The sequence below is a fragment of the Sceloporus undulatus genome, chromosome 8, assembly GCF_019175285.1.
Source record: "Sceloporus undulatus isolate JIND9_A2432 ecotype Alabama chromosome 8, SceUnd_v1.1, whole genome shotgun sequence".
Taxonomy (NCBI): domain Eukaryota; kingdom Metazoa; phylum Chordata; class Lepidosauria; order Squamata; family Phrynosomatidae; genus Sceloporus; species Sceloporus undulatus.
In genome coordinates this window covers 28,634,931-28,647,582 of record NC_056529.1, presented here as the reverse complement: position 1 = coordinate 28,647,582, position 12,652 = coordinate 28,634,931, and the positions used below count along the sequence as shown (strand labels likewise).

Genomic DNA, 12,652 nt, shown 5'->3' with positions numbered 1-12,652 from the left:
AACCAAATCCAAAAGGGCTTGAGAGATGCTTGCTTCATTCACTGGTGGGAGGTGATGACAGACTTGAGCTGAATGTTCTGGCCCTGAAGATCAGGTCTTCCCAGCAATGCAGAATTTCAGCTATGAGCATAATTTTTATTGTGTGTAACAGAGCAAGACAGCTGGTAAAGTGAGGAAAAGTCTGAGGCAACTGATAGGGAACAAGAGACACTAAATGGGCAATTTGCTGAAACAATGCACATTACTGTACTATGGTTATGGCCATAATGATAGCCCTGCGAAAAGAAAGTGCTGTTAATGGGTTCTTCCGCTTTGATATCCTGAATAGGAGCACAGGAAAATAAGCAGTACCTGGAGCAAGAGATAGTGCTCCTGTTCCAACTAGTCGTCTAAGTCCTTTTCAAAGGTACACCATTCCATCACCACCGTGATTGAATGTTGTAGGAAACTGCCACAACCACAACCACATCAACACACACACAGTAGAAAATCAGGATGGGTGATAAGGGATAGAATGGAGTAGTCTTGGGTCCGAAACACACTGCAGAAATAACCCATCTTGAGATCACTTTCACTGCTCTGGCTCACTACTAGGGAATCCCAGGAATTGTAGTTTCTTGTAGCTGTAGTAAGCAAGGATTTCTGAGTTGTAAAAATCCCATTTGAAGGCAACTTGCAGAGACCCGATAGACAACCTCTGGAGCGACTTGGGGGAACCAGTTCTGCTGGATCTCTACATCAGAGACCATTCAACCTCTGCAACTGCAACAAAATTGTGTTGTTCCTTCCCTTGCCTGGAGAATTCACTGTAAGGAAGCACCTTTAGAACAGCTACTTGTGCAAGGATCCAGCCAAAAAGTCCATTTATCAGCATGTGTGTATTCAGCAGAATCTTTTAAAGCAGTATTTCTCCAACTCTGGACTTCCATATGTTTTGGACTTCAGCCCCCAGAACCCCAGACCATTTGCCAAAATGGCTGAGACTTAGAGGAGCTGGAGTCCAAAACACATGGAGGACCAGAGTTTGGGATTCAGTGTTTGAAAGATCTGAATCACAGCGCTGCATTGATCGGGTGACACATAGCTTATGGATTATTGTTCTACGCACTGTCCACTCCTGCTGCCAGGGAAAGCCAAGGAAAACTCAAGAAGGTCATTGCTGCAGTCAGACTCACCCGCTGTGCCCAGCAACAAGCCTCTCGTGTCAGGTTAATAAGGTCACCCAGGAGTAGCAGCCGGCAGAGGCAAAGCCACAGTCGGAGCACAGCTGCAGTGCAGGACTAAAGGGGAGACGACTGGATCACAGCCAGGGCTTAATCAGGAACATAACATTTAAGGTCAGAGATGCACGGCTGGGAGCAAACTCATCCGGACTGAGAAGGCTAGTTCACACACTGGGTACAGACTGCAGTATATTTTCATTCCCCTTTCTCCAAGAGCTGGGGTACTGATTTACATGTTAATCTGTGTATTGTTCCCAATCACTCCTCCCAACCTAGGGTCACACAGTGTGTGTGTGTGTGTGTGTATGTATATATACATACATATATACCCTACTCACTTCCATGCCAGCATTCTCTGAAGAAGCCAGCCACAGATGCCAGTGAAACATCAGGAATAAAGTCTTCTACAACAAGGCCACACAGTCCGAAAAACCCACAAAAAACAACAGCAAGTATATTTCTATACTGCTTATCAATGCACTTGTGCACTCTCTAAGCAGTTTAGTACACCACAAGCAAATGTGTTCCGTGCCCCCAATTGATCTGTTATTGTTTTTCCAATCACAAAACTCTGCCAGGTTCCTCCTTTCATGCCAAGCCAAGCAGGTGCGCCTGGCCGTTCCCATAGTCTTCTCCAGATTTCCGATCTGCAGTGCAGTTTGTGGCAGAGGCAGACATGCTAAGCATCTTCGGTTCCCAAAGTCAGCATCTGCTTCTATGACGTCACATCAGTCACAACCCAAGCCAGAGAAAGGAAAAATGAGAGAGAGGAGGGGATGGGGAGTGAAAAGGAAACATCTCTCTCCCATCCTATGGGGATGTGTGTGCTTTATAATGGAACATCTTAGCTTCGTAATTCAACATCGTATACTTTCCATGTGAGTATCCCCTGCTCCAATATATTGTATTGGATGGCTCACATCCTTACGTCTCTATAAGATGCTTCTTCTGGAAACATGACAGGGCTGGAAAGAACGAATTGTCCCACGTCACCGTAAAAGAAAATACACCCATCCCTCCACATTTGCGGCTTTGATTTTTGTGGATATGATTATTCACGGATTTTATTAATATGTTCTCTCTAGGAATATTTAGGTCCTCCAATGCAACCCTATGGTCAACTTTAAACAAAAGTCACTCCGAAGGACCTAGAGATTCCTAGAGGACACTCCACTAAGCCTTTGTAGCTCCTCCAGCACAATTCTATGGTCAATGTCTGGCAGATGTTGACCTCAGAGTTGCACTGGAGGACCGAGAGATTCCTAGAGAGATGTTCTCTCAGGTAAAAACAGTGTTTTTGTTATTTGCGGTTTTTTCACATTCACAGGGGTCCTGTGTCCCTAACTCCAGCCAATGTGGAGAGACAAGTGTATACTGATTACAGGTATATATACACCAATTACAGATTGGTACAGTGACAATGGCAAAGGGGATGGCACACCGTTTTTTTCACCCACTAAGCTGTTTTGAGGCCTATTCATGACCATAGATTGGGTCACCCAGCAGGACAAAAACAGCAAACTGGGAAGACAGATCCTTTGCACCCAAACAGGGCCAGCTGCTTTTGCTATCAGGTTGCCGGTTCCTTTTCTTTCTTTCTTTCTTTCTTTCTTTCTTTCTTTCTTTCTTTCCACCAGCTCACAGTTGCAAGATCACTGCCTTAACAAAGGTTAAGAGGAGAAAATGGGAGAAAGGGGGGCTTGGACTAAAACTCTGGAAACCAGGATTCGAATCCAAACTCAGCTATGGAAACCCACGGGGTGACACCTTAGGCAAGTCACACTCTCTCAGTCTCAGAGGTTGGCAATGGCACGCCTCCTCTGAACCAATCTTGCCAAGAAAAGCCCATGATAGGGTGGGGTGGCCATAGGACCTGAAGGCACACAACAACAACAACAACAATAACAACAACAGCAGCAGCAGCAAGCACTGGGAGGATGATGAAAGAGGCACATAGAAGCATCAAAATCTACTAAATAAACCATTGGGTTAAAAAACCAGGCAAGGATAACACAGTGAGACAGAGCAGTTCAAGCGGTCTCAAACTGGATTAGTCCTGCAATGCAGATTAGTCCATAGCAGTTAAAGGGATCTCAAACTGGATTAGTCCTGCAATGCAGATTAGTCCATGGCTATTAAAGCGGTCTCAAACTGGATTAGTCCAACAGTGTACTTTGGAGCTCTAACACTGGAAGGCGAAGTGTCCCCCCCCCGCCCGCCAATTGCAGAGCATTAAACCAGGGATATTAAAGCGGTCTCAAACTGGATTAGTCCTGCAGTGCAGATTAGTCCATGACAGTAAAAGTGGTGGAAAACTGGATCATTTCTGCAGTGGGTTTTGGAGCTGACAGAGGAAGACGAAATGTCTCAGAGAGCTACAAACCCCACAATTGCATAGCATAGAGCCAGAGCAATTCAATTCAAACTGGATTAATCCTGCAGTGCAGATCAGAATGCCAAAGCGGCGTCAAACTGGATCATTTCTGCAGTGGTTTTTGTAGCTTTTGACAGAGGAAGACAAACTGTCTCAGAGACCTGAAAGTCCCACAACTGCATCGCACTGAGCCACTGCAGTTCAAGTGCTGCCAAACTGCACCATGGCAGTTAAAGGCGGTGTCAAACCAGGTTATTTCTGCTGTGTGGATGCAACGTGGGTGACCTTTTTGGTCTCTGCTTTGAGAAACAAAGCCAAAGAAAGTGCATGGGGTGCAACCCTCTTTCCCCACCACCCCTCACCCCACCTTAGCCCCCCCCCCCAAATATCCCACAGACCCCCTTCGGCCTCTTTTTCTTCTTACCTGGAGCCTCACAATACCTGCACAGACCTCGTTTGTGACTTCTTGCTGAAGAGCATCCAGATATAGCTTTCTTAGTCTTTTCTTTGGCCATAGATGTCTGGTGGAGACCCTTCTTTCTCTCTCTCTCTCTCTCTCTCTCCTATATATAATAAGAATATAATATAAAGGGTTGCCCCCCTCGTCGTCAGTTGAGGGGTCTTCACACAACTGAGGGTTGCATATTATTAATATTATTAATATTATTATTAATAATTAATATTCTGGAAGAGGTTGCTTGCCTTGAGGTGAGAGGAGGAGGTAGGGCTTGGGCTTCATGGAGCAGGGCTTGGGCTTCATGGAGGGGGCTGAGGAAGCCCCCAGACCCCTTTTTCCCTCCCCACAAACAAAAATGGGGGAATCAAGGGGTGCTGGCTCTGTTCTAGGGGTGCCCTTGAAGCCCCTCTGCATCTCTAGGGCTGGCAATGGCTAGCCAGCTTCTCCTGGGGGAAGGAGGTTCCGCATTCCTCCAGCCCCAGAGAGCATGTCTCTGCTCTGAAGGAGGGAAGGAGAAGCCCAGGCTGCCGCTGACAAACCCTCCCTTCACACAACACACAACACACACAACACACTCAACGCCTCCCTAAATAGAAAGGGATTGGGTTGGCCCCAGCGCGCCCTCTGGTGGCCTCCTCCTGGAAAGGCATCTCTGAAGAGGTTGGAGAGTCTGCACTGCAGAGATAATCCAGTTTGACACCGCTTTAACTGCAATGGCTTAATGCTATGGAATTTTGTGAGCCATTTAGCCTTCTTTCATCAGAAAGCAAAGAATGTGAACACAGCAAATGGGAGAGTCCTAGGTGTGAATGGTTTTTGGCATCCCACACTCTGCAATGATGGAAATTTGGGGATTGAAGCAGAATGTCACAAGGGGGCATGAGCCAGCATGGCCTAGTGGTTTGAGTGTTGGACTAAAAGCCCATAGATCCAGGTTCGATTCCCAGTTCAACAGGAAAAAACCCCACACACTCTTAGCCTCAGAGGATGGTAAATGCAAACCCTGCAAATCCTGGTCTGCACCGTTGTTCTCCTTGGGTCGGAATATGGCTAGTGTAAGCTTAATTTCAGCTCAGTTTTTATTTTCGTGAGCTACCAGTGACAACATTTCCCAAGTGAACTCTGGCTGCCATGCAGAAGCACACTTTATCAATGGGATTTTTCTTTTCTCGTTGAACATGACCCTTGTTAATCGCGACTCGTTTTCTCCATTCCCTCCACTGCGATCATCACCAGGAAGCTCCTCGTGTTTGATTTGATTTGACTGCAAGATAGAAAGCTCTTCCTCCCTTCTGCCCCACTCTGCTCAGCATCTCATAAAGGAGAGGATCACTGAGCAACTGGATTGAACCATCACACTTCCACAGAGAGCCAAAAAGGGACTGGAATCGAGAATGGAGCGCAAGCGCCCTCTAGTGTCAACCCCCCGCCATGCAGGGAAGCACAACTAAAGCACTCCGCTCTCATTGGCTGTTTATTTCTGAGGGGCGTGGCCTCATTCATCCTCTGAGGCAGGATGCCAATAATGGCCAGCAGAGGGCGCGCCAAAAAATTCATAGGGTTTCTGTTGTCATTGTCGTTGTCATTGTCGTGTGCCATCAAGTTATTTCTGACTTATTGCGACTGTATCTCATATGTATCTCTCATATATATATATATATATATATATATGGGATTGGCATGACCCTCCTCTCAGGCTGAGAGTGTGACTTGTGAGTGTGCGTAATTATATATAGCCATGTATATATAATTATGTATACGTTTTTATATCTGTGTGTGTGTGTGCGTGCGTGTGTATATCTGCTGTTCTTGTTGTCATATGCCTTCAAGTTGTTTCTGACTTATGGCAACCCTATCATATATATACAGTATATGGGGTTGGCATGGCCCTCCTCTGAGGCTGAGAAAGTGTGACTTATGAGTGTATATAATATATATATCTGTGTCTATAGAATTATGTATATGTGTGTGTATATATATACAATTTTATACACACACACACATACATATAATATATACAGTTTTATATAAATATATATACACACATATACATATACATTGATGTAATGTTATTGGTGACTTGAATCTCAGTCTTAGGGGTCTTAGGACCCACATGCAAAGAGGGAGGCCACGCCCTTTGGGAATAGGCAGCCAATGGGAGCGGAGGAAGGTCCAGGTAAAGGGAAGAAGGCCACGCCCCCTCAGGAATGGGGAGCCAATGGGAAAATCGCACTAGTCCCCATAGTTTTCGATTTTATAAGGATGTGGCTAATAGTAATAAAGAACATTCCTAATACAAGGGCGCCCTCTTGTGAACAGTCAGGGCACTGCAGCCCCTTTGGGAGAGAGCGATCCAGCTGCAGAGATCGACCCAGAGATCGCTCCCTCCCTCCCAGGGCTCACCTGAAAGGCCCCTTGTGCAGCAAAACCTATTACATATGTGTGTGTAATTTATATCATTACATCATTTAATATTATAAAATTAAACACAATTATAAGCAACTTATTATATATAATTATATAAAATTAAATATATATGCATATATAAATGTGTATCTAATATTATATGTGTGTGTGTATATATATATAATTTTATATTTATATATAATATTATACATATATACCGTATATATATTGTCTGTATATTATATATGTGTGTATACTGTGTGATATATATATATATATAATATTATATCTGTATATAATGTTGTGTGTGTGTGTACATATATATATATCTACACATACATACTCTGTTTATATTACATATGTGTACATATATATAAGTATAAAATTATATATGTGTGTGTATATTATATATGTGTATGTATATGTGTGTGTGTGTATATATATATATATATATATACACAAACACGTATGGATATATAACTGTGTGTGTATATATGTGTGTATGTGTATATATATATATATGCATATATATGTGTGTGTGTTTGTGTGTGTGTGAATATATATTTATAACTATGTATATATAATTGTGTGTGTATGTATATCTATATCTATCTATCTATCTATCTGTTGTTGTTGTTGTTGTCCTGTGCCTTCCATTTGTGTCCGACCTAAGGCCTTCCAGTTGTGTCCGACTTTATCATGACCAGTTTCTCCAGATGGATTGCCATGGCCTTCCTCTGAGGATATATGTATACATATGGGGTTGCCATGGCCCTCCTCTGAGACTGAGAGAGTGTGACTTGCCCAAGGCCGCTCCCATCATGGCCGAGCTGGGATTAGAACCCTGGTCTCCAGAGTCAAGGAAGGTCTAATCCAGCAGATTCAAAGGAACCTGGTTAAATCACATTCTGCTTCAATGGAAAGTTCTAGGATTACCAATCCGGCATCCGGAGTATTATTCTAACAACAACAATAATAATAGTCCTTGGATTCCTTCTCTTAGAGCCATAGAAACTGGAAGGGACCCCAAGAAGGATCCGGTCCAAGCCCCTTTCTGCCATGCAGGAACTCTCCATCAAAGCACCCCAAAAACAGATGGACATCCAGCCTCTCTGTCAAAACAGCCACCAAAGAAAGCCCTGGAACCAACCCTCAGTGGATACTAAGGACCCAGTAGCAGCAGCAGCAGCAGCAGGAGGAGGACGAGGAGGACGAGGAGGAGGTGGTGGTGGTGATGGTGGTGGTGGTGGTGGTGGTGGTGGTAGTGGTAGTGATGGTGGTGGTGGTAGTGATGGTGGTGGTGATGGTGGTGGTGGTAGTGGTGGTGGTGGTGGTAGTGATGGTGGTGGTGGTAGTGATGGTGGTGGTGGTAGTGATGGTGGTGGTGGTAGTGATGGTGGTAGTGGTAGTGATAGGGGTAAGTGATGGGGTGGTGGTAGTGGTGGTGGTGGTGGGGTGGTGGGTGGTGGGTGGTAGTGGATGGTGGTGGAGTGGTAGTGAGGGTGGGTGTGGTAGTGAGGGGGGGATAGGTAGTGGTGGTAGTGATGGGGGTGTGTAGTGTGGTGGTGGTGTGGTGAGGGTGTGGTGGTGGTGGTAGTGGTTTTTTTGGTGTAGTGATGTGGTGGTGGTGGTGGTAGTGATGGTGGTGGTGGTAGTGATGGTGGTAGTGGTGTGTGGTGGTGGGGGTAGTGAGGGTGGTGGTGGTGAGTGATGGTGGGTGTGGTAGTGGTGGAGTGATGGTGGGGTGGTGGAGGGTGGGTATGGTAGTGATGGTGGTGGTGGGTAGTGATGGTGGTGGTGGTGGTGGTGTAGTAGATGGTGGTGGTGTATGGGGTGGTATGGTAGTGATGGTGGTGGTGGTAGTGAGTGGTGGTGGGTGGTAGGGATGGTGGTGATGGTAGTGGTGGTGTAGTGATGGAGGGTGGTGTGAGTGGGGTGAGTTGGTAGTGATGGATGGTGGTGGTGGTAGTGTGGTGGTGGTGGTGGTGGTAGTGATGGTGGTGATGGTGGTGGTGGTAGTGGTGGTGGTGGTGGTGGTAGTTTGGGTCCTGGACCCAAACAGCAGCTGTCATCAGGGGCCCCTAATCATAATAACAATAATATCCCATAGCATCCATTGATTTGGGGATCCAGGGGTCCCTCTGTGACTTGGCCTCATGGAAACTAAAGCAGAGCTTGGGGCCACAAGGACTGGAACCCGCTTCCCATCCTGAGGCTCTTTTGGGAGCTGTCGTCTCCAAGGGCCATGTTTTCCAGTTTGTTCTCCAGGGCAGCAGGGAACCCTTCAGGATGCCCGGGACCAAAGCTTTTGCCTACCCTGCCTCATTATTATTATTACTATTATTGTTGTTGTAAATGTGGACCCGAAGATGCCAGATGCCCTGAGTCTCCCAAACCCCAGGAGCCAGGAACCAGGAGCCCCTTGGAGCCTGAGAATGGCCAGCAACGCTCCCTCTCGGCCACCAGAGGGCGCCCCAGGACAGGGAAGAATCCATCATCATAATAAGCGTCAAGGGGCCAAAGTGCGCCACGTGAGCCACAGGAGGGCGCCCGAGAAGACTTAGATGATAATGCGATCCTCTAGCCGATGGTCTCCACTGGAGGGCGCCCGAGAGAAGCCTAGCAGCCATGAGTCATGAAGCCTGCAGTGCGCAAAGGGCGCCACCAGAGGGCGACTGAGAGCAAGGCTGGCTTTGAGGCGTCCGCCCGCCTTCTACATCGTCTGGGGAGGATGGGAATAAAATTATGTACATTATATATAACTATATATATATATATATATACACACATACACACACACAAAGTTATAATTTTATGTGTGTGTATACATATACTGTAATGACACATACATAATATTACCCACACAGTAATATATATACTGTGTATATATATATATATATATATATACACACTCACACACACACACACACACATAATAAATACATAATATATGTGTGTGTGTGTATTTTTAATAGGTTTTGCTGCACAATGGGCCTTTCAGGTGAGCCCTAGGTGAGGAGGGATCGATCACTCTGGTTCGATCTAGAGGTGCAATGCCCTCACTGTCCACCAGAGGGCGGCGCTGTATCAGGAATGTTCTTTATTATTAGCTACATCTTCATCAAAGCGAAGTTTATGGGACTCATGTGGTTTCCCATTGGCTCCCCGTTCCTGAGGGGGTGTGGCCTCCTTCCCTTTACCCGCTCTTATTGGCTGCCTATTCCGGAGGGGCGTGGCCTCCCTCTTTGCATGTGGGACATCCTCATCATCATTTCAAAGGTGAATGGCTTATTATTATTATTATTCCAGGAGGAATAAGATGCAGTGGCTCATTCCCAGTGTCCCTCCATCCTCCATTGAGGCCAATGCTGCTAGAAAGCCTTACAGCTGGACGGAGGAGGAGGAGGAAAGGAAGGGCCCTTGGCTTTGCCAAGCGATGGATCACTCTGGGGTTGACACTTGCATGTGTGTGTGTGTGTGTGTGTATACACACACTTCTGAGATATAGATATAGATATACATGTGTGTATGTAGACACACATATATACAAATTCACAGGACAGGATAGGATTCCCCTGAAATGTCTATAGCTGATCTGAAAGTGTATTTGAAATTGTTTTAATCATGTTTTAAAGACTACTGAGCAATTATTATTTTATCAATTTTTGTATTGGTCAATGACTAAATAAATTTTACTACCCTCTCTCTCTCTCTCTCTCTCTCTCTCTCTCTCTCTCTCTCTATATATATATATATATATAATACACACAGAGATATCTATATACTGTACTGGTAAAAAAACACTTGTAAAAACAGGGTTGGTGCCTTGAATGTCAGTTCCCATCATCCTCAGGAGGCACAGCATTAGAGACTTTGGGTCGATCTCTCTCTCTGAATCAATCTAAGGATCAATCTCTAGGTCGATCCGAGCCTGCAGTGCTCTAGAGTCTCTATCTGGGTCGATCTCTTCCTCGACCTCTGGGTCTCTCTCTCTCTCCTTAGATCGATCTCTGGGTCTCTCCAAGAAGTGGGTAGGAAGCTCAGAGGCTGCAGTGCTCTAGAGCCGCCACCAGATGGCGCCCTTGTATTAGGAATGGTCTTTATGAGCCAGAACTTGATCAAACCAAAGTCTATGGTGATGGTGATGATGATTGCATCTAAATGCACCTGGATGCCTTCTTCCTCTCTTCTTTTCCCAGGTCAAAAGTGCCTGAGCCTCCCTTCTCCAAACAAAACTCTTCAGACCAGCAATGTTTGGCATTTCCAAAGGTTCAGACCCCCCTTCTCTCTCTTTTGTTATCATTTAAAAGATGTAACATTTATTATTATTATTCTGAAAACATTCAAGGTAAATGGAACAGGTTTAGATCCAAATGGATCTGAAGTTGGATCTGCCCAGTTTCCATTTTGCTGGCTGTCAAAATCCTGTGCTTGATACCAATGGCAGTGATGCTGATCCTCAGTCACTGGCACAATTCAAAGATATAGCCGTGTTAGTCTGTAGAATCGGTACGTAGAGAGATCTAGTAGCACCTTTGTTACTAAAGGAAGAAGTTGGCAGCAGGAGCTTTCCTAGACTTAAGTCTACTTTGTCAGATTTCTGCACCAAATGCATCTGAGGAAGTAGACTTAAGTCGACAAAAGCTCATGCTGCCAACTTCTTTCTATCACACACACACACACACATACAGACACAGACACATATACACATGTAATATATACATATATATACACACACACAGAGATATATATATATGCACACACAGAGAGAGACACATACAGACACAAATATGCACACATAATACACACACACACACACATATATATACACAACACACATATATACATATATATACACACATGCACAAACATATATATATATATATACACACACACACATATATACATACATATATATGTACAAACACACACACACACACACATATATGTCACAACAAACTACAATTCCCAGGATTCCCTGGTTTGACAAGGGAATTGCCTCCCCGCTTCCAGATCACAGCCCCAGAGAAAGAGTCTGCAGTATATCAGTGTTGCCAATTTAACTCCACTTCTTCAGGTGCATTTGGATTTAATAATGATAATTATAATAATAATGGTGATGGTGACAGAGCACCTTCGAGACTCACTGAAAGCAAAGTTGGCAGCATGAGCTTTCCTAGACTTAAGAGTACTTCCTCAGATGCATGGGAATTGTAGTTTGTTGTGGCACCAGAGCTCTTTCTGATAGAGAAGTCACACTCTCTCAGCCTCAGAGGAGGGCCATGCCAACCCCATATATAAGATACAGTCGCAGTAAGTCGGAAACATCTTGATGGCACATGACAACAACAATAACAACAGAAACCCTATGAATTTGCTGTGATAAGACTGAGATGGCAAAATCTGCTTCGTTCCTTTATTCAGGTCTGATGTTATCATTTTAAACATTATTTTTAATTGTAATTTATTTCTTAATTAAATCTCGCATGGACGGTCACTCAGACATTTCCGTTTCGTGCCACTTTCCCCAAAAGGTTTGTGACATCGTTTCTCCTCCAATGTTTCCGCCTTGAAACACAAAGAGAAACGGGGAAGACGACTGTCAATCAATCCTGGGAACACAGCATAGCAAATAAGTAAATCTTGGCAGCAGTCTTGCTGGGAATCCTGCTACCTTGTTTATAGGTGGCTTCTGTTGCAATTGCTGTAGAGCAAAACAAGGACTGCAAGACCCATGTGCCTCTTCTCATGGACTGTAAGGTCCATCACTGGTCATTGGTCACTCTGGCCAGGGTCCGAAGGCATCCAGGACAGTCAGCAATCCCTATCCACACTTTCGACCCTCCAAAAACTGAATCCCACAAAGCAGACCATAGTTTTGCCATTGGATCTAAGGGACACCCTTTTGACTCTCTGCCTTTGGACTTAATGGGACTTGAGCATTCATGGATTCTGCAAAGCAAACCTTGGAAGGGGAAGGGAATGGGGCCAAAGCCCTCAGAAATAGACAGACACCCTTCACTTCAGGAAGATGGCACTTATAGAGAAAGCAATGGCTTCTATGAGGGCGCCTGCTGAGAACATGTTTATCCTTCCATATAACATTTTCGTTAACATTTGCCCTTGCGCTTTACTTTACAGATGCCACAAACCCTGCATCTGATGAATCTTTTTCCCTAATTGACCTGAGAC

General features: G+C 44.9%; 1 protein-coding gene across 1 annotated transcript in view; it reads right to left on the bottom strand.

The window, feature by feature from the left end:
• Nucleotides 1–4,084, bottom strand: part of ADAP1 (ArfGAP with dual PH domains 1) — a 41,227-nt gene extending 37,143 nt beyond the window's left edge. The window contains exon 1 of the mRNA XM_042480882.1: nt 4,022–4,084. The gene's annotated coding sequence lies outside the window, so the exon portion shown is untranslated. The remainder of the gene's footprint in view (nt 1–4,021) is intronic.
• Nucleotides 4,085–12,652: the final 8,568 nt, after the last annotated feature.